This window comes from Mesoplodon bidens (assembly GCF_964165515.1).
Source record: "Mesoplodon bidens genome assembly, chromosome: 12".
NCBI classification, from domain to species: domain Eukaryota; kingdom Metazoa; phylum Chordata; class Mammalia; order Artiodactyla; family Ziphiidae; genus Mesoplodon; species Mesoplodon bidens.
In genome coordinates this window covers 51,316,350-51,341,640 of record NC_138168.1, presented here as the reverse complement: position 1 = coordinate 51,341,640, position 25,291 = coordinate 51,316,350, and positions in this window count along the sequence as shown.

Genomic DNA, 25,291 nt, shown 5'->3' with positions numbered 1-25,291 from the left:
AGAATTTACATTTTGAACAGTGGATGTCCAGTGATAACCCAAAGAATTAAATAATGCAATTCATGTTAGTGGACATTTCATAAACTTTTCTGTATAAATATTACATAATAATTTTTTTAAAGTGCAATAAATCTCCATGGCTTAATATTATGGAACAAGGAAAATTCATTTATAAAAAAGCCACAAGTTAAATTTACCATTAATAATTATATTATATATATAGTAAAGGTCAAAGAGGAATTCAATATCAATAATTGAACTCTCAACAATTTCTTGACTTTTCATTTCAGCACTGCTTTTATTCAAATGGCATTGCTAGGAAATAAAATAACAGTCAGTAATCATATTGACAATTGGGTTATGAGAATAATTCTATGTTTCTTAGACCTCCTCTAAAGTAGAGATATTTTAAAAGACACTTGTCATAATCAGTACATGAACTCAATAATTTACACCAGTCTCTCCCACCCAAATGGCTTTCTGAGCCATTTGAGAAATAATACAAAAGAGTAAGATGCAAGTGTAAAATAGATAGCTAGTGGGAAGCAGCCGCATAACACAGGGAGATCAGCTGGGTGCTTTGTGACCACCTAGAGGGGTGGGATAGGGAGGGTGGGAGGGACATGCAAGAGTGAGGGGATATGGGGATATATGTATAGCTGATTCACTTTGTTATACAGCAGAAATTAACACAACAATGTAAAGCAATTATACTCCAATAAAGATGTTAAAAAAAAAAAGAGTAAGGTGCATTAGGGTTAAAATATCACCTTTATTAGTCTTTAAGTTGATATGAAAGAATGTGGCTTAAATGTGCAGCAACAATGTGTTTCTAATACTGTACCACAGAATTAGACAGACTCACCCACCTGGTCTCAAAGAGGGCTGAAATTCACAGGACTTCCCAGAGGGCAGCATGGTGGAGCAGACAAAAGCATATACTTCTAGTGGGCAGGAGCTCCCAAAGAGAAAGGAAGTGGAAGGAGTGGGACTATATGTGTCTGGGTCCTCCTCCCAAACTTAATCAGGTAAGATTGAATGGGGAAGGGTAGAGAGCAGGAGTGATGATAAACAAGAGTGACAACCAGGGACTGGAATACAAACTGAAAGATGCTGGAGTTACAGAAATTCATGTCCCCCAACAAAGATGGAAACATCAGGAGTTGGGAGGCAGCGTTCCCCCCACTCCCCAAAGCTGCTTTGTTCTTTGCTGGTCTCTGACATATGCTTTCCATTTTGAAAACCTCCTTCTCCACCCTCTGTTGTAATGGGTATTATCTATTTACCCAGCTGGACTATAAGTTTCATGAGGGCAAGGAATAATGCATCTGTATTTTTAACTGTATTCTCGGCATCTAATACAGAGCCTGGCATAGAGTAGATGCTCAAGTATTTTTCAGTGATTGAATGAATGAGTGAGTGAATATGAATAATATCCAGGCATGACTCAGCAAAGTCTCAAAGGTAGTGCAAAGGAGCCACCACTATTGCAATAGAAAAACAGATTGCTGCCTTTGTGTGTGAGCTTGTTAAACCTGGCTCTGGATGGATCTAATTGCTCTCCCCTATGTCCCCTCACACACACACACACACACACACACACACACACACACACACAAGCATGCAAACATGCACACAGTGGAATATTTATGATGGAAGAACAGAGTCCACTATTGAACATAGCTGTCTCATGACTGGGCAGCCAGGAAGATTTCCAGGCTAAGGGACAGCAGGGGACAAGCAAAAGAATGGCGGGCTCTGTCTGAGGTGATAGTATATGGGGGTGTAGAAGATACGGAGGAAAATTAGGCAAATGAAGAGAAAAAAATTAGCCAGGCAACAGCTTTTTCCATTTTTTTTCCTTTTATGTAAATACACTATTTTTCAAATTGTAACACTTTGGGAGCATGGCAGGGAGCAGCTATAAGTATTTAACATTAGAATGTATTTGTGACATCAAACAAGGCAAGACAACACAGTTTTTGACAATTGACTTTGCAGTCACACAGATCTCAACTCTGACCTCTGACAAGTTACATGATCTTAGTTAAGTTGCCTCATCTCTCAGCATTCAGTTTCTCATCTGGAAAATGGGAAAAACAATGGCTACCTCACAGAGTTGCTGTAAGAGTTAAACCAACCAAGTAGATGTGATGCATTTAAGAAAGTGCCTAAAACACAGTGAATAAATGGTAGCCATTGTTATTCTAAATGTTCAAACGCTTTGTGCACTGTAAATCACTGAGTAACTGTAAGAGATTATTATCATTATTATTATTGTAGGAAATTTCACTGCTGTTTCACAAAAAGGCAACAGCTAAATAGAGGCTGTTTTGTTCCATATCTATCTATTACACAGAAGCCAACAGCTGTGCATTAATGGCTGCCTCATTCCCCAGTAGGATGTGAGCCGTATTATAATAGAGAAAGTTACATCCTCATTAGGCATATAAGGTGTGTTGTGGAGCAGAAAGGCACATGTCAAACGTGCTCAACTGTCCTCTATCACGTGTCATCTTGTCACGTTTAAGTCAAGAAATACATATAAATTCATAACAATTTAGGTGCTGTGATTTTTTTAATTGCTTTAAAAAATTCTTTTAAAACTACATTTTTATTTGATATCTTTGAGGTTAAATGTTTAATGCAGGACATTGTCACTGCCATGTACTTCAATATATAACCTGTAATTAAGATTTCAAGTGACTCATTCTGAAGCGCACTGCCTCTGCTTTGCATAATGCACAATATATTCATTGTTGTGGCTTCCTTTGCATAAATCAGTCTTATTAATATCTAATTCATCTTCTTGCTTTCCAGAGTCTTGAATCAAATTAATTGTCTGAAGGAGGAAGTGTCAGAACTCAGGGAGCTAGGGAGAACTGCATAATTCTAGTTCGTTTTTCACTAAAATTTGTACTACAGATGGTCACATGATTTATTAGCAATTTTTAACTCTGCTGCCTCTTTGTTCCTCTAGGAAACAAGAACAAAGGTTTGTATCTACATGTGATGTGCAGAGAATTGGAGTAGAAGGGTTAAAAGAAAAGAGTGGGCATCTAAGCTGTGACAGTGACTCACAGTGGACTCCCCTAATAGATATTCTAGAAGGATTCCCAGTTTGAAAACAAGAAAAGTGAATGCTTTGTCATTATGGAAACTTGAAGCAATGAATATTTTATTCCGTTAGCATAAAGCTGAGATGTCACCATGCTATTCAAAGTGGCAGAACTTCCATTGAGGAATAAGCTTGATACTGCCCGCTCCCACCCTACTGGGTGACACAGAATGGACCTGCAGGACCCAGGTGCAGAAGGATTCCTCCAACTGATTTTGTTTAGACCCAGCTGGGCCTGGTGTGAAACCACACACACAAAAAATCCCTCAGAAAACAAGGTGAAAATTGCTAAAAAGGAGAGAGGGTTGCCCTCTTTATATAGCTTCTTGGAAAGCTGATGATGACATCTCCAATCAAACAAGATATGAGTCTCTTGACAAGACACCATTTCTTATTCCCCCAGAAAGTTGTGTGTATTTCTTCTGATCTCAACAACATGGTTGTTTCTTCCCAGCCAAGTCTACTATAGATGTCAATTTTCTTTCCACCAAGAAAGTAATCTGCATTGTGTCAATGTTCCTCAATCTCCTCTAGAGAGTTTACCAATAAAACAGTTCTGGATACAGAAACATTTCCATTTGCATGAAGTACAAGCTAACTAAAATTAGAAAAAAAAAGTTCCATATTAACATTTAGTACCTTCTTCTACTCCTATTTTCCACATTTATAGTGGACCAATAATGGAGTTTGAGGGTAGATTTTCTTTGAAATCTTAGAAATTTATCCAACAAATGTATATTAAGCTCCAATTGTGCCAGGCTTTATCCTGAACACTAGGAAGGCAAAGTCAAATTCATTCATTTATGCATAAAAATGTTTTGAGTATTGGACTTCCACTTTGGGCCACGATGGAGTTAAGTGGTATTGGAATTATTCTCTCACCAAAAACAACTATAAACCTGGGCAAATAATAAGTGGAAAACATTTTTTCAGGTATTGGGCAATAGCACTCGTTTGATGCTTGAAAGACAGGAAACACAAAGCGAGCTACACATTCACTGCAGTTTTCTTCCTTGGGGCACTTTTCCTGACCACCCAGAAATGTGGAACCCGGGAGGAGAATAATGATCTCAGTGATCTGAGGAGACAGAGTACTTTGAGGCTGTTAAGGTGGCTGGAATGCACATACCATGGTAGAGCTAAGAGAAATCAGTACAGAGGGGTTCCCAGTTATCTTTGGTGTGAGTACCCCAGGGTACTTGCCTGAGTGCTGGACAGACCATAAGCAACATAAGACTCCAAGGGTGTAGCAGAGAGCAGGTACTGGATGGCAGAGGGCTGAATGGAGATACTACCAAGCTGTTCTGGGAGGGGTTGGAGTCCAGCCACGCCAGAGTTGAGAGACCTTGCTGAGCACTGGACATTCAAGTACGACCCAGAAAGGCCATGCCTTAGGAGTAAGTAACACTCCCGAGAATAACAGTCATAACCTAGGACAAAGGACAAAAGCAAAATATATCTGGCTCAATAAAGCCTAAAACCAATCCAGACAGGGTCAAGAGGATTCACCAGTAAGTTGACCTGCTTGCCAGAATAAAACTTAATATGATTCTGACTCCTCACAATTTATTACCCAAAATATCCAGCACATAATACAAATCACTAGACATGCAAAAAGAAAGGGGGGCAGGAAAAGGTGACCCACATTCACAAAAAAACCTGGCAATAGCTACAGACCTCAAGATGATCCAGATGTTGGATTTAGCAGATAAAGAGTCTTAAAAGCTATTGTAAATTTGTTCAAGAAAAGATGGACAATGAATGAATAAATGGATGGAGAATCTCAGCAGAGAAACTGAAAATATAAAAAATAACTAAATGGAAATCCTAAACCTAAAAAAGACAATATCTGAAATTAAAAATTTGCTGGATTAAAGTCAGATTTTACTCGGCAGAAAAGTCAGTGAAGCTGAAAACAGATGAATGGAAGTTATCCAAATTTAAGAACAGAAAGAAAAAATATTGAAAAAAAAATGAACAGAGCCTCAGTAATCGGTGGAACAATATCATTTCCTTGGATGATTGGAGTCCAGGGAAAGGAGAGAAAGAATGAGGCAGAAAAAAATATTTTAAGAAGTAATGGAAGAAATGTATCCAAATTTGATGAAAAACTTAACTCATAGATCCAAGAAGTTCAGATAACCCCCAAACAGGATAAATACAAAAACAACTACACTGAGCCCCGTAAGTTCAAACTACTGAAAAATCAAAGATTAAAATAAAATCTTAAAAGCAGCCAGAGGAAAAAAAAAGAAACATAACATATAGGGAAATAATAACAACCAACTGCTCATTAGAAAAGATTTGGAAACCAGAAGAAAATGGAACAAAATCCTTAAAGTGATGAGACGTGTATTAGTTTGCTATGGCTGCCATAACAAAGTATCATAGACTGGATAACTTAAACTACAGAAATTTATTGTCTCACAGTTCTAGAAGCTAGAAGTTCAAAATCAGGATTTGGTTGATTCCTTGACAGGGTTGCTTCCTTCTGAGGACTGTGAGGGGAGGTCTAGTCTAGGTCTCTATTTTTGGCTTGCGGATGACTGTCTTTCCCCTATGCCTCTTCACATTAACTTCCCTCTATGCACGTCTCCGTATCCACACTTCCTCTTTTTCTAAGTACGCCAATCATATTGGATTAGGCTTCCCTAATGACTGAATTTAACTTGATTACCTCTGTAAAGACCCTATCTCCAAATAAGGTCACATTCTAAGGTACTGAGGATTAGGACTTCAACAAAGGCATTTGGGGGAGGGGGGGCATGGAGAGGCACACAAATCAACACATAGCAGAAGAAAATTTTAAAAACCTGTCAAACTGTAATTCTATATCCAGTGAAAATACTCTTCAAAAATGAGAATAAAATAGTTTTTTTTTTTCAGATAAAACAAAACTCAGGGAACTTTTTTGTGACCAGACACTTATTTTAAGAAACGCTAAAGGAAGTTCTTTAGATTGATGGGAAAAGCTACATAAAAAGTCAAATCCACAAGAAGAAATGAAGAACTCCAGAAATGTTAAGTCCATAGGTAAATATGAGTCTACTTTCTTTTTTTCCTAGTTTCTTTAAAGGATAATGTTTATAATATATATAGAAGAAAAATATATGACAAGAGCACAAAAGAATTATACTGTTACAAGTCTCTTAAGTGTTAAAGTGGTACAATGTTGATTCTAAGTGAGCTGTGATAAAATAAAGATGCAAAACATAATCCCTGGAGCAACCACGAAAAGAATACAAAGATTCAGAGCTTAAAAAGGAGGAAAAGTGGAACTGTAAAAAATAATTAAGCCAAAAGAAGGCAAGAAAGTTTGGGAGGAGTGGGGAGGAATGGAACACTAAAAACAGATGGGACAAATGGAAAACTAACAGAAGACAGAGGGCTTAAACCTAACTGTAGCAGACTGTACTTCCCATATATTGCCACAATAACATTTCCCATCTTCTGCATGGGTCTGTATTCATTTTCCAAGCCTACTATAGCGAATACCACAGACCAGTTGGCTTATACAATGGAAACTTACTTCCTCATGGTTCTGGTGGCTAGAAGTCCAAGATCACCATGCCAGTGGGGTTTCCTTCTGAGGCCTCTTTCCTTGGCTTGTAGAGGCTGTCTTCTCCCAGTGTCTTCACGTGGTCTTTTTCCTGTGTGTGTGTCCCTGTCCTAACCTCTTCTTATAAGGGTACTACTTATATGGCCTTAGGATGCACGCGCAAGATCGCATTTTACCTTAATCACCACTTTAAAGGCCCTATCTCCATATAGAGTCACATTCTGAGGTATTGGGGGTTTGGACTTTAACATATGAATTTGAAGGGACCCAGTTTGGTCTCTTTGTAAACGCTTTGGGGTTTGGGAGGTAATTAGGTTTAAATGATCCACAGGTGGATCCCCACGACAGGATTAGTACCTGCATAAGAAGAGAAAGACACCAGAGCTTTCCTTCTCTCTTTACATCCTATGAGGATACAGCAAGAAGGCAGTCATCAAGTCAAGAACACGGTTCTCACCAGAACCCAACCATGCGGCCACCCTGACCTCAGACTTCCTGGCTTCTAGAACTGAGAGAAATAAATGTCTGCTGTTTGAATCACCAGTCTGTGGTGTTTTGTTATAACAGCCCCAGCTAACACAACTCTTGACTCTAAAAAGCATCGCATAGGAAACTACAAAGCAGATCGAACAATACTTTTTAAAATAGATTTATTAATTTAATTTAATTTTTTTTTTTTTTTGCTGCGTTGGGTCTCTGTTGCTGTGCGCGGGGTGTCTCTAGTTGTGGCGAGCACGGGCTACTCTTAGTTGCGGTGTGAGGGCTTCTCATTGCCATGGCTTCTCTTGTTATGGAGCATGGGCTCTAGGCACAGGTTTCAGTAGCTGTGGCAAATGGGCTTCAGTAGTTGTGGCTCGCAGGCTTAGTTGCTCCACGGCATGTGGGATCTTCCCAGACCAGGGCTCGAACCCGTATCCCTTGCATTGACAGGTGTATTCTTAATCACTGTGCCACCAGGGAAGCCCCAGATCTAACAATATTTTGAAGATAGGATCAATAAGCCTTTTAGTCTTCCATTACAGGAGTCACAAATGACCAAAAGGAGTTCTAGAGCTAAGGCATCACACAAACATTTTACGCAGCTGCATTTGCAGGATGTTTGCTGGGTCCTTGATTTCTTTGTTTGTTTTTTCATAAAAGGATAAAGATGCCTGTACAATCTTTCTAGCCAACAATACATCTTAAATATTACTCATTTCTTCAGTGAATAATTATTTATAACATCCCTTTCGCTAAATAACAAAACACACTGGTGCAGATTTAGATAACAATATTTAACTAGCTACCTCTGGGGTATGGACTCCTAATTAGCATTTTTAAATGCTAATTAACCACTTTTAAGTAGACTGTAAATTACATACTATATATATATATATAGCAGAGGCCAAGCTACTTCATCTTTTTACAAAGCTACCATTACACTGAAAATATGAAATTATAAATTTCTGTATATTTTCAATGTTTTCATTTAATAAATAAGTCCTTTGATATAAAATACAATAGAACATTAATTCATAGCCTACTACAGCCAGTGTAGTCTAGGAACAGGACACAAGTGGAAGTTGTTAATAAATGGCTTCTCTTCTCAATGCGGCGACAGTATCTCTGTGACAGGTGGACAGCCTGATTTGGAAATGACATCAAAATCTGAAATAGAAGACCTTCATATGAAGAAAATTAGGCCTGTGCAAAACAGCACGACCTGTACCACCTCTCCAACTCAAACTCAGACCCTAATTCATAAAATTCCAATGGTTTGGACGTTTTCCCCAAGGGGTCTGCCTAGATCAAGGTCACTATGCTTTCAATCACATTGTCCTACCTCTCACGTGAGGCCACTAGACTCAATTGTCAGGCACCTGCCTAGCCACGCATGTAGTCTGACCCAGGATGGCACTTCTGATGTACATAAATGTAGTCCTCTTTTTATCATGTATACAGCTCTTTTTACCACTTGTTAACGGGATAAATGTTACCACCACTGCACTCAGGGTCAATCTGAAGAAATCAGATAATAATGAAAAATTCACCAAAATTGGATGAGTATTTTTCACTTAATTCACAACTGGAATGAGGTGGACATATTTTGATCACTGACCCTTTCTAATACCTTAAGTGGGTTGTTAATGCGTTGCCAATAACTACTCTCAAGTGAAGAAAACTCTTAAGGAGCTGCTATAACTAAGATGAAAGTAAACCACATTAAAGTGTTAAGGAATAAATCTTTCTCACTTTTATAATTACCTCTACATATATGCCATCACTCAGAATTTTTGCTGTTTTGTTGTCTGTTAGTAATTAAACTAAAATGCTAGAGAATCCTCTAAAAATGCCAAGTAAATCCTCAGCAATGACCTGGGACTCTACTTAAAATAATATTGGACATCAAATGGTACGGCAACCGTAGTATTTACATGGGGTCTATTACCACAAATGTTCATTGCACTGTACCTATCCACAGGAGACAGGAAATGAATGAGAAGAAGGGGGAAAGAGAAGATGAAACAAAGAAATAACACAAGTGAATTTCCAGTTATCCTCCAAAGTAAAGAGAATCTTCCTTGTTCTCTAAACCTTCTTCTACCCTCTTGCCCTTAATGGGTCATTATGAAGCTCTTGGTTTGGTCTCCCTAGGCTTTGTGAAGCGTTTACCAGACAATAATGGAAAAGTAGTGTATTCCTACTCCACAGGGCCTTGGGTTTCTTCTACTATCTCTGCCTCTTGTAGATGTACAATCTAATTCAGAAGTTTAATTGGACTGACTTAAATCCTACCCAGCCTCACAGAACAAATTTCCTCCAGTCACCTCCTGGCTGAGGGTTCAACTCTTGGGGCTAGCAACAGTCCTATCTGACTTAACTCCCCCTTAAGAGGTGCATTAGAACCCTCAGCAACTGACTCACCAATTAGCTCCATTCCTGGTTGAGACGTGTCCAGAAAGTTTATAGAGACCTATTACCAAAAACAGGCTAAATGTACCATATTTTATGCCAGGTAGGTCTGCTACTTAGTTCAGCTACGGTTATGATATGTTAAATTGCATGAGACCAATGGTTGTTTCTTATGACATCAGTAGCTTGCTTGGGGTCTCTTTCCTATCTAGACTATGTATGATGGGTAAGATCTTTGCTCATGGATTTTAATATTCAATGTGTATAAGAGATTTGGAGTTTTAAAAAACATTTTTCCTTGAATTCACATGAAAGGAAACACATATTCTCATGTTTTCCCTTTGTGTGTAGGAGTCCACTGCATTTTATGAAATTAAGACTATAGAGGCATTGAATGCTCAGTCACCACTATATTGCAAGCACTCTCCTGCCACATCCGGAACTGTGGACAAGTTGCTCCTTCCAATAAGTGCATGGGAATGTGAAAGAAACTGCCAGAAAATTAACCTTGTAGGGTGGCCCAGTCATTCCAGATGAAAGTTGGCTGAAGCACTCTTTCAGACATAAACCTATCCAGGCAAAACCTCCTTCAGAGATTCCCAGTGAAGTAACAGCAATCTTGGGAAAACAGAACTAACTAAAGTCACTCAATGTGGGTCTTTGTTTCAAAGGTCAGTATGAGGAACCAAATGAACAAGTCATTAACTTCAGTTAGATTTTTTTTTAACTCAAATTTGTCACAGAGGTAAAGATACATAAGAAGCCCAAACTACACACCTCCAGTTAATTTATGTGTGTATCTGCGTGTCCCACGTTGGCAAGGTAATATCTGCTCTGTATTTATAATAATTTAATCATATGTCATCGTAGTGAAATCTCAGTCATTTTCCTAGTACTGAAAAATCATGTTTCAGATTGTTTATATGATAAGAGAAGAAGTAAATACAAAACAGAGACAAGCAAACTGGGAACACAGAAAGAAAAAAAAATACATCCTTGATCTTCTTGTTCATATGTGGCTATTATTTAACTCAATTGCATGTGGTGCAGATGGATGTTGATTTTAAATGCTAAGTGTGTAGGTCATAGTTAAGAACAAGTGACATGACTCATAAAAATTAAATGTCAAATCTCTTTAAATTTCCTGTTTTAAATTCTGCTTTGAGTACTTGGAAACCACTAGACAGATTCCAAACCTCAGACATCTCATTTCCAAGAGACAAGAAAAAAAATCTAAGTTTCCACTCCCTCCTCATTTGTAAACATATAGATTGAAGTCACGGGTAAGGAAGCGAAAAAGATTTCCTATTAGCTGACACTGGAATTCACAGACTATGAGAATCAACAAAACAGACCAGAAATCTTATTCAAGTGATGCTAAACATTCACTTTGGAGCAGTGTCCTGAATGCTGAATGGCACATGCCAGCTCTACTAGATTTCCTCAGGGACAGCACCTCCTGCTGATGCGCAGATGAAGTCAAAATTTAGCCTTGGTGCAAGGGGAGCATAAAATTTTAAATGCTGTTTTACTTTAAAATAAAGTGCTATTTATTTTAAAATAAAAGAGCATTCACAGTGTTTGGTAGGGAGTTATGCCGGTGTCTACACCCCTAGCCGTGCATAGATACGTCATATGTTTTCCTAGAGAGAAAGGAAATCTTCAGAACTATCAGTAGAATGATAATAAGCTTGCCTGTTATGGACAACGGGGTACAGACCAACCTTTCCTAGTCCAACAGGGAAGGAAATTCACTTACTTTTTGGCTTACTGGAATGGTCATCCTTGGGACCCTCGTACACGTTTATATAACAGGTAACCTGAGCGCTAGACCCGCAACAGCCAATATTTATAAAGCACTTATCATGGTGTCTGGTACTGTTCTATGCGTTTGTTATGTGTCAACCAACTTAATTCTCATAATAACTTTATGCGGTAGGTTCTACTATTATTCCCATTTTATAGGTAAGGAAATGGAGGCAGAGAGGATTTAAGTGTAGGATGCAAACACAAGTGGCCTGGCTCCACAGTCTCTACTTTTGACCACTACCCTGTGGATTCATACAGAGACTCTTCCTTTCTCAGTCAGTCCTGCTTCTGCAAATCTGTTGTCAGCGCCCTTCTATGCATAACCCGTGCCCCACCCCCTCCTTGAAATGAAATCCTGGGCAGGTGTCAAGGCCTTTCTCCTAGAGAAGAAAAGGCTTCCAGTAACTTCAAGGCATAAGAACAGTCACCATTAAGTAAATAATAGATGAGCTACAATGTAATATTAGCTTTTAATGCTCCAAACAAGCCTCTCCTAGCATCTAGCACCTTCTAGCTAGTGGCTGTCTCAGGCATCACGCTGGGTAGGAGAGGGGCCTTGGGGGGCTGCTCACGCCTTCTAGCTAGCTCTGGTTATTTGGAAGAGGAAGGAAGGTTGATAAGGGAGAGGGGACTCTTCCCTCCTACAATGAGCTAGCATTAGCTCCCCAGGCCATGCTGATGTTTAAAACCAACTTGGTCTCAGGAACAGACCTCTATGAGCTCTGGGGGAGCCCCCATCACCGAGGTGGCACCCACAGTGCCCCGTGTGGGATGTGCCTTCTGACTAGCTTCTTCAAACTCCCCTTTGGCTCTGACTCTCAGTAATCCACCTGCACAATTCTTCTGTTTGATCTCCCCTCCAGGCAGCCCTCTTGTGCCAAGTCCTGTTTGAGGACTCCAGGTCGGCTGTCTCTCAAGCCCACCATGGAAAATGTCCCCCTTTGGCCCATCACTGGTGGGATTGTTGTTATTTCCTAAACCACAGCCTTCTGCTCTGTGGGCCCAGGCTGATTTCCAGCCTCCCTTTGGCAGGAGATGCGACCCAGCCCTTGGGGTAGTCTCTGGAAGCCACTATCACTTTACTTGAAGGGAGGGGTAACCCCCTCATTGCATCAGTCTCTCAAGACAACGTTCCAATTTCCAACTTCAGCATCTTGGTGAGAGCTGGTTACCTGTGGTCAGCCTCACCATTTGCGAGTCTTGCTCAGAAGTCTGACACCATATTTTAGAATGCAGGAGTAGTTTACTCTTATAGCCTTTGAACCTCAGTTGAAAATGAGACCAAAAGAAAAAAAAATTATCATTTTAAGCTTACATGAGAGAGGCAGCTGGACCGCACAGGTAAACTACTGGGAAAAGCTCAGGGGGCCTAAGTTCTAGTCCTGATTCTGCCAAGAATAATTCTGTAGCCTTTGGGAGTTACTTTGTCTATTTGGGACTCAATTTCTACATTATGTCTCCATCAAAGCTTCCCAAAGGGCTATCAAAAGAACACTAGTGCTGTGGACTGCTAATTGTTGTTTCATGGGGATAAAAGCATTCTAAAATCAAATCAATTTGGATAATTGTCATTAAGCTAAAGTTAAATTATGTTCTTTACAATAGGAGTTCTCATTAACGTGCACTACAAATTTCCAAGGAGAAATTTAGTATGCTGTAGTTCCCAAATGTTTGCACCATGGGACCTCTGCCACAAGGAGTGTTCTCTAATATCTTCCTTAGAAGACAATTTTAGAAAATCTGGACTCGATGAACTCAAAGGACCCACATGTTCAGTTTTCAGTATCACAGGAATCCACAGATTTATGGCCCTTCCATGTGCTCTACCCGTTTCCCCACCTGGGCTTCCACTCTTGAATAGCTGTGCTTAGCATACCCGGTTGACTAGCAAGGAAGGAGCTTTGCTTTGTGTTGCAGGTTGCATTGTCCAAAAGCAGATGCCGAGACAGAGTTTGGCATACAGGGAATTATTAAGGAGCAACATCTGTGGAAGGGAGAGGAAAGAGGCCCTGTCCACTGGAGGGAACTGGCTGTGATGCAGGCACGATGAAGCCTCAGCCAACTCGATGGGGACCTCAGAGCAAATATTGCCCATCAGAGTTGAACCACATCAGGCCAAACTCTCCAGGCCTTTATACTGCCATCTTGACCAGTGGAGCCCTTGAGAGAGGCCACTGCCGGAAGTGGAGGCAAACCCTGAAGGAGCAGCTGGAGGCTCTCAGCAGCCAGCTGGGCAATGAGTCCTCCACTGCAGGTTAACTGGGAGGTGCTTCTCCGTGTTCAGCACACCCTTGCTTAATTAAGGTGAACACACTCCTGTTCTGTCTGCTCCAGTTATACTGGAGAAAAGAATATGGAATGTGGAAGGCAGGAATCTATTTTCCTTTTTAGCCTGAAAGGCATTGAATGTGCTCAATTGGTTCTAAGGGCATCAATAAACTCTGCAATGTATAGGGGTCTCTGTACAGTCAGGTATCCATTTCCAAAAACCAGGGAGGACACAGAGAATCCACCCAAGCTGCCATGAAGCATTCAGCTATTTCCTGTCACAGTGAATTGCTAGCACCATCACAAGTGGCCCACCTCCATGCACGTGCCTCTTCCTCTTCCCTCCAGTACTAGAGAGAAGCTCTCAAATCTCATATACTGTTTAAATGGAAGTGGGTGAAGAATATATCACCAACAGGGGAGACCAACTGCAAAATACAGAACACACTGTGTTATCAGAATAGTTTTTATCCTATTTCAATACTATGTTGATAGAAATTGGCTTAAGGATAGACCCAAATTATTTATCACCTATCCTTAACTGAAGACAGATGGACACAGGTGCCTAAGTAAAAGATCTAGGCAGTTCTGAGAGTGACTTATGAGAGAGTTGGTTTTTTAAGCATATCCAGAGAAAAGAAAAAAGATCATGCCAGGGCAACATCAAAGCCAGCTAGAGCTCTGACTTAATACAAGTCCAGCTCCAAACCTGAGAGCCAGATGGGGGTCGAGGAGGGTACCAAGAAAACAGCCTCAGGTACCCACTTCCCTGGCTCAAGAAGCGTCGTAAGCTCTACTTTTCCATATGTTCAACTGAGGCACCCAAGCTGTGAGTACGGAAACAAGTAAAGTGTCAACTCTTCATTCTGAGCTATTTATGGAAAACCGAAGGGGTAGCTGATGCTGAGTGAGCAGGTGGATTTTAGTAAAATATTTCCATGGCTGCTTTAACTTATGCAAAATCCAAACTGAAGAAAGCAACATAATGCTAATTAAAGCTGTAGCTCAGAGTTTGCCAAAGCTGCTGGCTTTGATGAATGAGCCTTTCAAAGCCTCCCAAGCTCATAGACGATCTACCAGCCAGCATGTACCTCATTCAAAGACTCCCTAATCAAAGAGTCTTATTAAGTCACTAAGGGGTAAATCCTAAATTATTGAAAAAGAATAACAACGATTACTATTTAACATCTACTTTTTAAGACCCAAAATATTCTAGACACTTGTACAAAACGTTAAAAAAATGTAGAACCACTCCAGACTTTCTCATTGAGTCAAATCCTAGTAATCTCTGCTCCCATCTGGTGATTCTGTGAAATGAACAGCTGGTCTTTATAAGGTATTCAAGGCATTTGATCTAATTCTTGAAGATCCAGTGATTCAGGGATCCAGGTAAACTGAATTATTGAGGATTTACAGATCAAGAGGGGAAAAAAGGGACAATATGAGGTTATTTATTCGGAAGCTAAGTGTGCTCTGTCTACATTTAGTCCACAGGCCAAGTGTGGAGGACATCACTAGCATTCACCACAAGCAAGCCTCTCCCAGTTCCTCTGCAGATGGGTGGGGCCACATGACTAGTTCTGGCCAATGAAATGTGAACAGAAACCACCTGTCATTTCTGGGCTGAGGTGGTAGAAAGCCCATCAGTGCTTCTCTTGTCTTGTTTGTCTGCTTCTGCAGCAACAGAGGAGCTGTATGTTCCAGATGATGCGACCACAATATGACTGAGTTCCCATCGGCCTGGGTCCTTTATTCCCCTGATTCCAGACGCCCCTCTCTTACCTTCATGTAACCATTATCTTGATGTTGGTAAGGTCTTCCATACCTGTTTTTATACTTTTGCCACATTTATATTTGTCATAAACACATCATATTGTTCTGCATGTATTTAAATTTTAAACAAATGGTATCTTATTGTGTGTGTTTATCAGTCTGTTGTTGCTTTTCAGTTCATATTATATGGTTGACATTTATCCATGCTGTTACCTCTAATTCTTTCAAGATCGAATGAACATATTCAATTTACTTATCTATTTTCCTCCTACTCGTTCGGGTAGTCTTACTTTTTGCTGTAATAAGCAATACTGCAACAAAATTAACATATAGGCCCCCTGAGCACATGTACGAGAGTTTCTCAAGAATTTGCACTTAAAAATGCAATCATGGGATTGCAGCTTTAGTTTTACTATATATTAACAAATGAAAATGCCTAATACCTGTATTAACCCTGTGAGAAGGAACTATTTAAAGTTTTTCAGTTAATCCTCACACAAACTCAGTGAGGTCCCTTAGAACAGGGCCTGGCTTGAAATAGGTAAGCTCTCTCTACATTTGGCTGTTCCGGTCACGTGTGGCTCACAGATGAAGCAGCTGAGGCACGGGTATTTGAAGTACGCTGACCATGTCACACAGCCAGCAACGGAGGAGCGTTGCCTCCAGAGTCCACCCTCTTAAACACTAAGCTCTTCTCCCCCTGGGCTGCAAAGGTCATGGAAGAGAGTGCTTATTTCTCCAAAGACTTGCAGAATTTGCTATTATCAAGCATTTCCATTTTTTGCCAATCTTACGTGTTTAAGGTGTTATTTCAGGATTGTTTTCATCTTCAATTCCCACACTAGAAATTGAATGGTTTTTCATATGTTCACTGGTCATTCAGGTGTTCTCTTTTGCTGTGATAGGCTATTCATACATTTCTTTTGCCCATTTTTATATTGGGTTGTTTGCCTTTTGCCTGTTGATTCATAGGTGTTTTCTACATATCCTAGAACGAATTTCCTTGCCAATTATATTTCAAAGATCTCTCCCAGTCTGTAGGTTGTAAATAAGCCCTCTAAATACCTTTTGTAATGAAAAAGCTTCTCAATGCTAATATAATTAAATTTATCAACATTTTTGTTTGTGCTTTCCATGTCTTTATATTTAAGAAATCCTTCCCAGAAGACCCCAGACCTCCCAAAAGGCAAGAAACTCCCCACATACCTGGGTAGGGCAAAGCGGAGAGATTCCCGCACAGAGGATCGGTGCCGAGCGGCACTCACCAGCCCGAGAGGCTTGTCTGCTCGCCTGCCGGGCCGGGCGGCGCTGGAAGCTGAGGCTCGGGCTTCGGTCAGAGCGCAGGGAGAGGACTGGGGCTGGCGGCAAGAACTCAGCCTGAAGGGGGCTAATGTGCCACAGCTAGCCGGGAGGGAGTCCGGGAAAACTCTGGAGCTGCCGAAGAGGCAAGAGACTTTTTCTTCCCTCTTGGTTTCCTGGTTCGCGAGGAGAGGGGATTAAGAGCGCTGCTTAAAGGGGCTCCACAGACGGGCGCGAGTCACGGCTGAAAGCGCAGAGCCCAGTGACGGGCGTGGGATGCTGGGGCTGCCGCCGCCGCCAAGAAGCCTGTGTGCGAGCGCAGGTCACTGTCCACACCGCCCTTCCGGGAGCCTGTGCAGCCCGCCACTGCCGGGGTCCCGGGATCCAGGGGCGGCTTCCCTGGGAGAACGCAAGGCGCGTCTCAGGCTGGTACAACGTCACGCCGGCCTCTGCCGCTGCAGGCTCGCCCCGCACTCCGTGCCCCTCCCTCCCGCCCGGCCTGAGTGAGCCAGAGTCTCCGAAGAGGCTGCTCCTTTAACCCTGTCCTGTCTGAGCGAAGAACAGACGCCCTCCGGCGACCTACACGCAGAGGCGGGGCCAAATCCAAAGCTGAGACCCAGGAGCTGTGAGATCAAAGAAGAGAAAGGGAAACCTCTCCCAGCAGCCTCAGAAGCAGCGGATTAAAGCTCCACAATCAACCTGATGTACCCTGCATCTGTGGAATACATGAATAGACAACAAATCATCCCAAATTGAGGAGCCAGGAGTCAGTGCTGTGCCTCTGAGGTGGGAGAGCCAACTTCAGGACACTGGTCCACAAGAGACCTCCCAGCTCCACATAATATCAAACGGCGAAAATCTTCCAGAGATCTCCATCTCAACACCAGCACCCAGCTTCACTCAACGACCAGCAAGCTACAGTGCTGGACACCCTATGCCAAACAACTAGCAAGACAGGAACACAACGCCACCATTAGCAGAGAGGTGGCCTAAAATCATAAAAAGTCCGCAGACACCCCAAAACACACCACCAGACATGGACCTGCCCACCAGAAAGACAAGATCCAGCCTCATCCACCAGAACACAGGCACTAGTCCCCTCCACCAGGAGGCCTACACAACCCACTGAACCAACCTTAGCCACTGGGGACAGACACCAAAAACAACGGGAACTACGAACCTGCAGCCTGCAAAAAGGAGACCCCAAACACAGTAACATAAGCAAAATGAGAAGACAGAAAAACACACAGCAGGAGAAGGAGCAAGATAAAAACCCACCAGACCTAACAAATGAAGAGGTAATAGGCAGTCTACCTGAAAAAGAATTCAGAATAATGATGGTAAAGATGATCCAAGATTCTATTTCCAAGATCCAAAATCTTGGAAATAGAATAGACAAAATGCAAGAAACAGTTAACAAGGACCTAGAAGAACTAAAGATGAATCAAGCATCGATTAAAAACACAATACATGAAATAAAAAATACTCTAGATGGGATCAATAGCAGAATAACTGAGGCAGAAGAACGGATAAGTGACCTGGAAGATAAAATAGTGGAAATAACTGCTGCAGAGCAAAATAAAGAAAAAAGAATGAAAAGAACAGAGGACAGTCTCAGAGACCTCTGGGACAACATTAAACGCACCAACATTCGAATTATAGGGGTTCCAGAAGAAGAAGAGAAAAAGAAAGGGACTGAGAAAATATTTGAAGAGATTATAGTTGAAAACTTCCCTAATATGGGAAAGGAAATAGTTAATCAAGTCCAGGAGGCACAGAGAGTCCCATACAGAATAAATCCAAGGAGAAATACGCCAAGACACATATTAATCAAACTGTCAAAAATTAAACACAAAGAAATCATATTAAAAGCAGCAAGGCAAAAACAACAAATAACACACAAGGGAATCCCCATGAGGATAACAGCTGATCTCTCAGCAGAAACTCTACAAGCCAGAAGGCAGTGGCAGGACATAATTAAAGTGATGAAGGAGAAAAACCTGCAACCAAGATTACTCTACCCAGCAAGGATCTCATTCAGATTTGATGGAGAAATTAAAACGTTTACAGAGAAGCAAAAGCTGAGAGAGTTCAGCACCACCAAACCAGCTTTACAACAAATGCTAAAGGAACTTCTCTAGGCCAGAAACACAACAGAAGGAAAAGACCTACAATAACGAACCCAAAACAATTAAGAAAATGGGAATAGGAACATACATATCGATAATTACCTTAAATGTAAATGGACTAAATGCTCCCACCAAAAGACACAGATAGGCTGAATGGATACAAAAACAAGACCCATATATATGCTGTCTACAAGAGACCCACTTCAGACCTAGAGACACATACAGACTGAAAGTAAGGGGATGGAAAAAGATATTCCATGCAAATGGAAACCAAAAGAAAGCTGGAGTAGCAATTCTCATATCAGACAAAATAGACTTTAAAATAAAGACTACCAGAAGAGACAAAGAAGGACACTACATAATGATCAAGGGATCGATCCAAGAAGAAGATATAACAATTGTAAATATTTATGCACCCAACATAGGAGCACCTCAATACATAAGGCAAATACTAACAGCCATAAAAGGAGAAATCGACAGTAACACAATCATAGTAGGGGACTTTAACACCCCACTTTCACCAATGGACAGATCATCCAAAATGAAAATAAATAAGGAAACACAAGCTTTAAATGATACATTAAACAAGATGGACTTAATTGATATTTATAGGACATTCCATCCAAAAACAACAGAATACACATTTTTCTCAAGTGCTCATGGAACATTCTCCAGGATAGATCATATCTTGGGTCACAAATCAAGCCTTGGTAAATTTAAGAAAATTGAAATTGTATCCAGTATCTTTTCCGACCACAATGCTATGAGACTAGATATCAATTACAGGAAAAGAGCTGTAAAAAATACAAACACATGAAGGCTAAACAATACACTACTTAATAACGAAGTGATCACTGAAGAAATCAAAGAGGAAATTAAAAAATACCTAGAAACAAATGACAATGGAGACACGACGACCCAAAACCTATGGGATGCAGCAAAAGCAGTTCTAAGAGGGAAGTTTATAGCAATACAATCCCACCTTAAGAAACAGGAAACATCTCGAATAAACAACCTAACCTTGCACCTAAAGCAATTAGAGAAAGAAGAACAAAAACATCCCAAAGTTAGCAGAAGGAAAGAAATCATAAAAATCAGATCAGAAATAAATGAAAAAGAAATGAAGGAAACGATAGCAAAGATCAATAAAACTAAAAGCTGGTTCTTTGAGAAGATAAACAAAATTGATAAACCATTAGCCAGACTCATCAAGAAAAAAAGGGAGATGACTCAAATCAATAGAATTAGAAATGAAAAAGGAGTAGTAACAACTGACACTGCAGAAATACAAAAGATCATGAGAGATTACTACAAGCAACTCTATGCCAATAAAATGGACAACCTGGAAGAAATGGACAAATTCTTAGAAATGCACAACCTGCCAAGACTGAATCAGGAAGAAATAGAAAAAATGAACAGACCAATCACAAGCACTGAAATTGAAACTGTGATAAAAAATCTTCCAACAAACAAAAGCCCAGGACCAGATGGCTTCACAGGCGAATTCTATCAAGCATTTAGAGAAGAGCTCACACCTATCCTTCTCAAACTCTTCCAAAATATAGCAGAGGGAGGAACCCTCCCAAACTCATTCTACGAGGCCACCATCACCTTGATACCAAAACCAGACAAGGATGTCACAAAGAAAGAAAACTACAGGCCAATATCACTGATGAACATAGATGCAAAAATCCTCAACAAAATACTAGCAAACAGAATCCAACAGCACATTAAAAGGATCATACACCATGATCAAGTGGGGTTTATTCCAGGAATGCAAGGATTCTTCAATATATGCAAATCAATCAACGTGATACACCATATTAACAAATTGAAGGAGAAAAACCATATGATCATCTCAATAGATGCAGAGAAAGCTTTCGACAAAATTCAACACCCATTTATGATAAAAAGCCTGCAGAAAGTAGGCATAGAGGGAACTTTCCTCAACATAATAAAGGCCATATATGACAAACCCACAGCCAGCATCGTCCTCAATGGTGAAAAACTGAAAGCATTTCCACTGAGATCAGGAACAAGACAAGGTTGCCCACTCTCACCACTCTTATTCAACATAGTTTTGGAAGTTTTAGCCACAGCAATCAGAGAAGAAAAGGAAATAAAAGGAATCCAAATCGGAAAAGAAGAAGTAAAGCTGTCACTGTTTGCAGATGCTACTATACATAGAGAATCCTAAAGATGCTACCAGAAAACTACTAGAGCTAATCAATGAATTTGGTAAAGTTGCAGGATACAAAATTAATGCACAGAAATCTCTGGCATTCCTATATACTAATGATGAAAAATCTGAAAGTGAAATCAAGGAAACACTCCCATTTACCATTGCAACAAAAAGAATAAAATATCTAGGAATAAACCTACCTAAGGAGACAAAAGACCTGTATGCAGAAAATTATAAGACACTGATGAAAGAAATTAAAGATGATACAAATAGATGGAGAGATGTACCATGTTCTTGGATTGGAAGAATCAACATTGTGAAAATGACTCTACTACCCAAAGCAATCTACAGATTCAATGCAATCCCTATCAAACTACCCCTGGCATTTTTCACAGAACTAGAGCAAAAAATTTCGCAATTTGTATGGAAACACAAAAGACCCCGAATAGCCAAAGCAATCTTGAGAACGAAAAATGGAGCTGGAGGAATCAGGCTCCCTGACTTCAGACTATACTACAAAGCTACAGTAATCAAGACAGTATGGTACTGGCACAAAAACAGAAAGATAGATCAATGGAACAGGATAGAAAGCCCAGAGATAAACCCACGGACATATGGTCACCTTATCTTTGATAAAGGAGGCAGGAATGTACAGTGGAGAAAGGACAGTCTCTTCAATAAGTGGTGCTGGGAAAACTGGATAGGGACATGTAAAAGTATGAGATTAGATCACTCCCTAACACCATACACAAAAATAAGCTCAAAATGGATTAAAGACCTAAATGTAAGGCCAGACACTATCAAACTCTTAGAGGAAAACATAGGCAGAACACTCTATGACATAAATCACAGCAAGATCCTTTTTGACCCACCTCCTAGAGAAATGGAAATAAAGACAAAAATAAACACATGGGACCTAATGAAACTTAAAAGCTTTTGCACAGCAACGGAAACCAGAAACAAGACCAAAAGACAACCCTCAGAATGGGAGAAAATATTTGAAAATGAAGCAACTGACAAAGGATTCATCTCCAAAATTTATAAGCAGCTCATGCAGCTCAATAACAAAAAAACAAACAACCCAATCCAAAAATGGGCAGAAGACCTAAATAGACATTTCTCCACAGAAGATATATAGACTGCCAACAAACACATGAAAGGATGCTCAACATCTTTACTCATTAGAGAAATGCAAATCAAAACTACAATGAGATATCATCTCACACCAGTCAGAATGGCCATCATCAAAAAATCTAGAAACAATAAATGCTGGAGAGGGTGTGGAAAAAAGGGAACACTCTTGCACTGCTGGTGGGAATGTGAATTGGTACAGCCACTATGGAGAACGGTATGGAGGTTCCTTAAAAAACTACCATATGACCCAGCAATCCCACTACTGGGCATATACCCTGAGAAAACCATAATTCAAAAAGAGACCTGTACCAAAATGTTCATAGCAGCCCTATTTACAATAGCCCGGAGATGGAAACAACCTAAGTGTCCATCATCGGATGAATGGGTAAAGAAGATGTGGCACATATATACAATGGAATATTACCCAGCCATAAAAAGAAATGAAATTGAGCTATTTGTAATGAGGTGGATGGACCTAGAGTCTGTCATACAGAGTGAAGTAAGTTAGAAAGAGAAAGACAAATACTGTATGCTGACACATATATATGGAATTTAAGAAAAAAAATGTCATGAAGAACATAGGGGTAAGACAGGAATAAAGACACAGACCTACTAGAGAATGGACTTGAGGACATGGGGAGGGGGAAGGGTAAGCTGTGACAAAGTGAAAGAGAGGCATGGACATATATACACTACCAAACGTAAGGTAGATAGCTAGTGGGAAGCAGCCGCATAGCACAGGGAGATCAGGTCGGTGCTTTGTGACTGCCTGGAGGGGTGGGATAGGGAGGGTGGGAGGGAGACGCAAAAGGGAGAGGATATGGGAACATATGTATATGTATAACTGATTAAATTTGTAAAAAAAAAAAAAAAAAAAAAGAAATCCTTCCCTATACAGAGATTATAAAGATATTCATCTATATTCTAAGTTTTAAAATTCTGTCCTTCATATTTAATTGTCTAATCTTCCTGGAATTTATCTTTGAATTTATCTAATGCTATTACACTGTACTGACATTATTTAATAAGGCCTATCCTTTCTCTACTGATTTATGGTGGTATCCCTGTCATGTATCAAGTGCTCCTATGAGTGTGGGCTTTTGCTGAGCTCTACTTTGTACCAATCTGTTCCATTAATCTTTTTGTTTATCTCAGGAAAAAAGCACCACCTTGTGTTACCCTAGCTTTATAAATTGTCTTCATATCTGAAGGGCAAGCCTCTCCTCTTTCCCTTCTTCAAAATTATTTTAGCTTCTCTTGGCCCTTTATACGAAAGGCCTCTTGGCCTTTTTCATATGAATTTCAGAATGAATTTGTCAAGTTCCATGAAAAACTCTATTGGGATTTTATTGGAATAAATTATTGAGTTTGTAAGTTTTTTCAGGGAAAAAAATAACATAAACTATGATATCCAGTCTTTCCATCTATAAATAGAGTATATACTTCAATCTATTCAGTTTTTTTCCTTAGGTCCTTCAGTAATGTATTTTAATATTCTCCATGGATAACTTGCATATATTCCTTTCTAGGTTACCTTTGGTTTTTTGTTGCTCTTGGAATGACATCTTTTTTCCTGTTTCTATTCTTATTTGCTTATTGCTGATATGGCAATACAAATTATTTTGTATGTTAATCTTTTATATAGCAAATTTGCCAAACTATTTTATTACATCTAATAATTTGTCTGTAAAGTCATTTGGATTTTCAAATTTATAATAATCTATATAGAAAATATTGTCTTTTTCTTGTGCTTATACTCCGTGTCTTTTATGTCTTATGATATTGGCTGGGACTTCCAATAAAGTCTTGGGCTCACAAAGAGGGAGGGACATCCTCTAAGTTACCAGTTAGATAATGCCAGGTAACCCAATGTTTAATACCCAAATCATGTCTCTTTGTCACTCTATAAATATTTTTCTCTGAAGGAGATTTCCCCCTTGGTCTTCTGTTAGATTGCTAGATCAGTTTTATTTTATTTTTTTTACATCTTTATTGGAGTATAATTGTTTTACAATGGTGTGTTAGTTTCTGCTTTATAACAAAGTGGATCAGTTATACATATACATATGTTCCCATATCTCTTCCCTCTTGCGTCTCCCTCCCTCCCACCCTCCCTATCCCACCCCTCCAGGCGGTCACAAAGCACCGACCTGATCTCCCTGTGCCATGCAGCTGCTTCCCACTAGCTATCTACCTTACATTTGGTAGTATATATATGTCCATGCCTCTCTCTCACTTTGTCTGTTAGATCAGTTTTAGACGACTGTACAAAAATTTTAATTAGGTAAGAGGGAAAGATGCAATCACACAAACATTAAAAGTAGATTGATTATGAAGTAGTAAACTTAAGATAGTACTTTTTTACATTTAAGTAGTCATGGGGAAGCTTCATTACATGCTTCAAGTTACACTGCTTAGCAACAGCTCTTCAGAAGTTTCAGTTATCAGTATGATCACTAAAAAGAGAATAAGCTGCAAAATTAACCTACAAAAGCTAGATACATTTGCAGCTAGAAATAAATGAGTAAATATCTAACTGTGTTTCAAATATCACATGGTCCTTTCCATATCTATCATTTTTGAGGCGTTGTCAGGCTAAATCTTCCCAGCATCAGTCATTTGGTTTAATTTTCTCCTTTCATATACAGCACCATATATGCAGACAGTGGCTTTAGCATTTTGGTCCTCATTTTCCAAATTTTGGGGACAGACCCCTTTCCCTCGAACTGAAAAATAGACATATGACCAGGGGTGTCTAGTGCTTCCTTTCTGGGTAGCTGCCTCTGGAATAATGCTGGCATACCATTAGCATTCAAAACTGGGCTGAAGAGAGCAAAACTGCATGTCCTACTATTATGCAGATCCAGCCTGGGCTGCATTTTAGAAGAGAGAGAAAAAAGAAAGCCAAATGGCTTTGCCTTTGCTACCATTTTAATGACTACTTTCTAGGAGTGTCATGTTTGGTTCCAAGGTACAAAGATGAACAAGAATTCTCCCTGCCTTCCATGAGCTACAGGTTTAATGAAGGAACCAGTTCCTGAAACACTCACTACTGAGTGACGAAGTGTTCTAGTGGATACACATCCAAAGTGCCACAGAAACAAAGAGGAGGCACCGCGTAATCAACG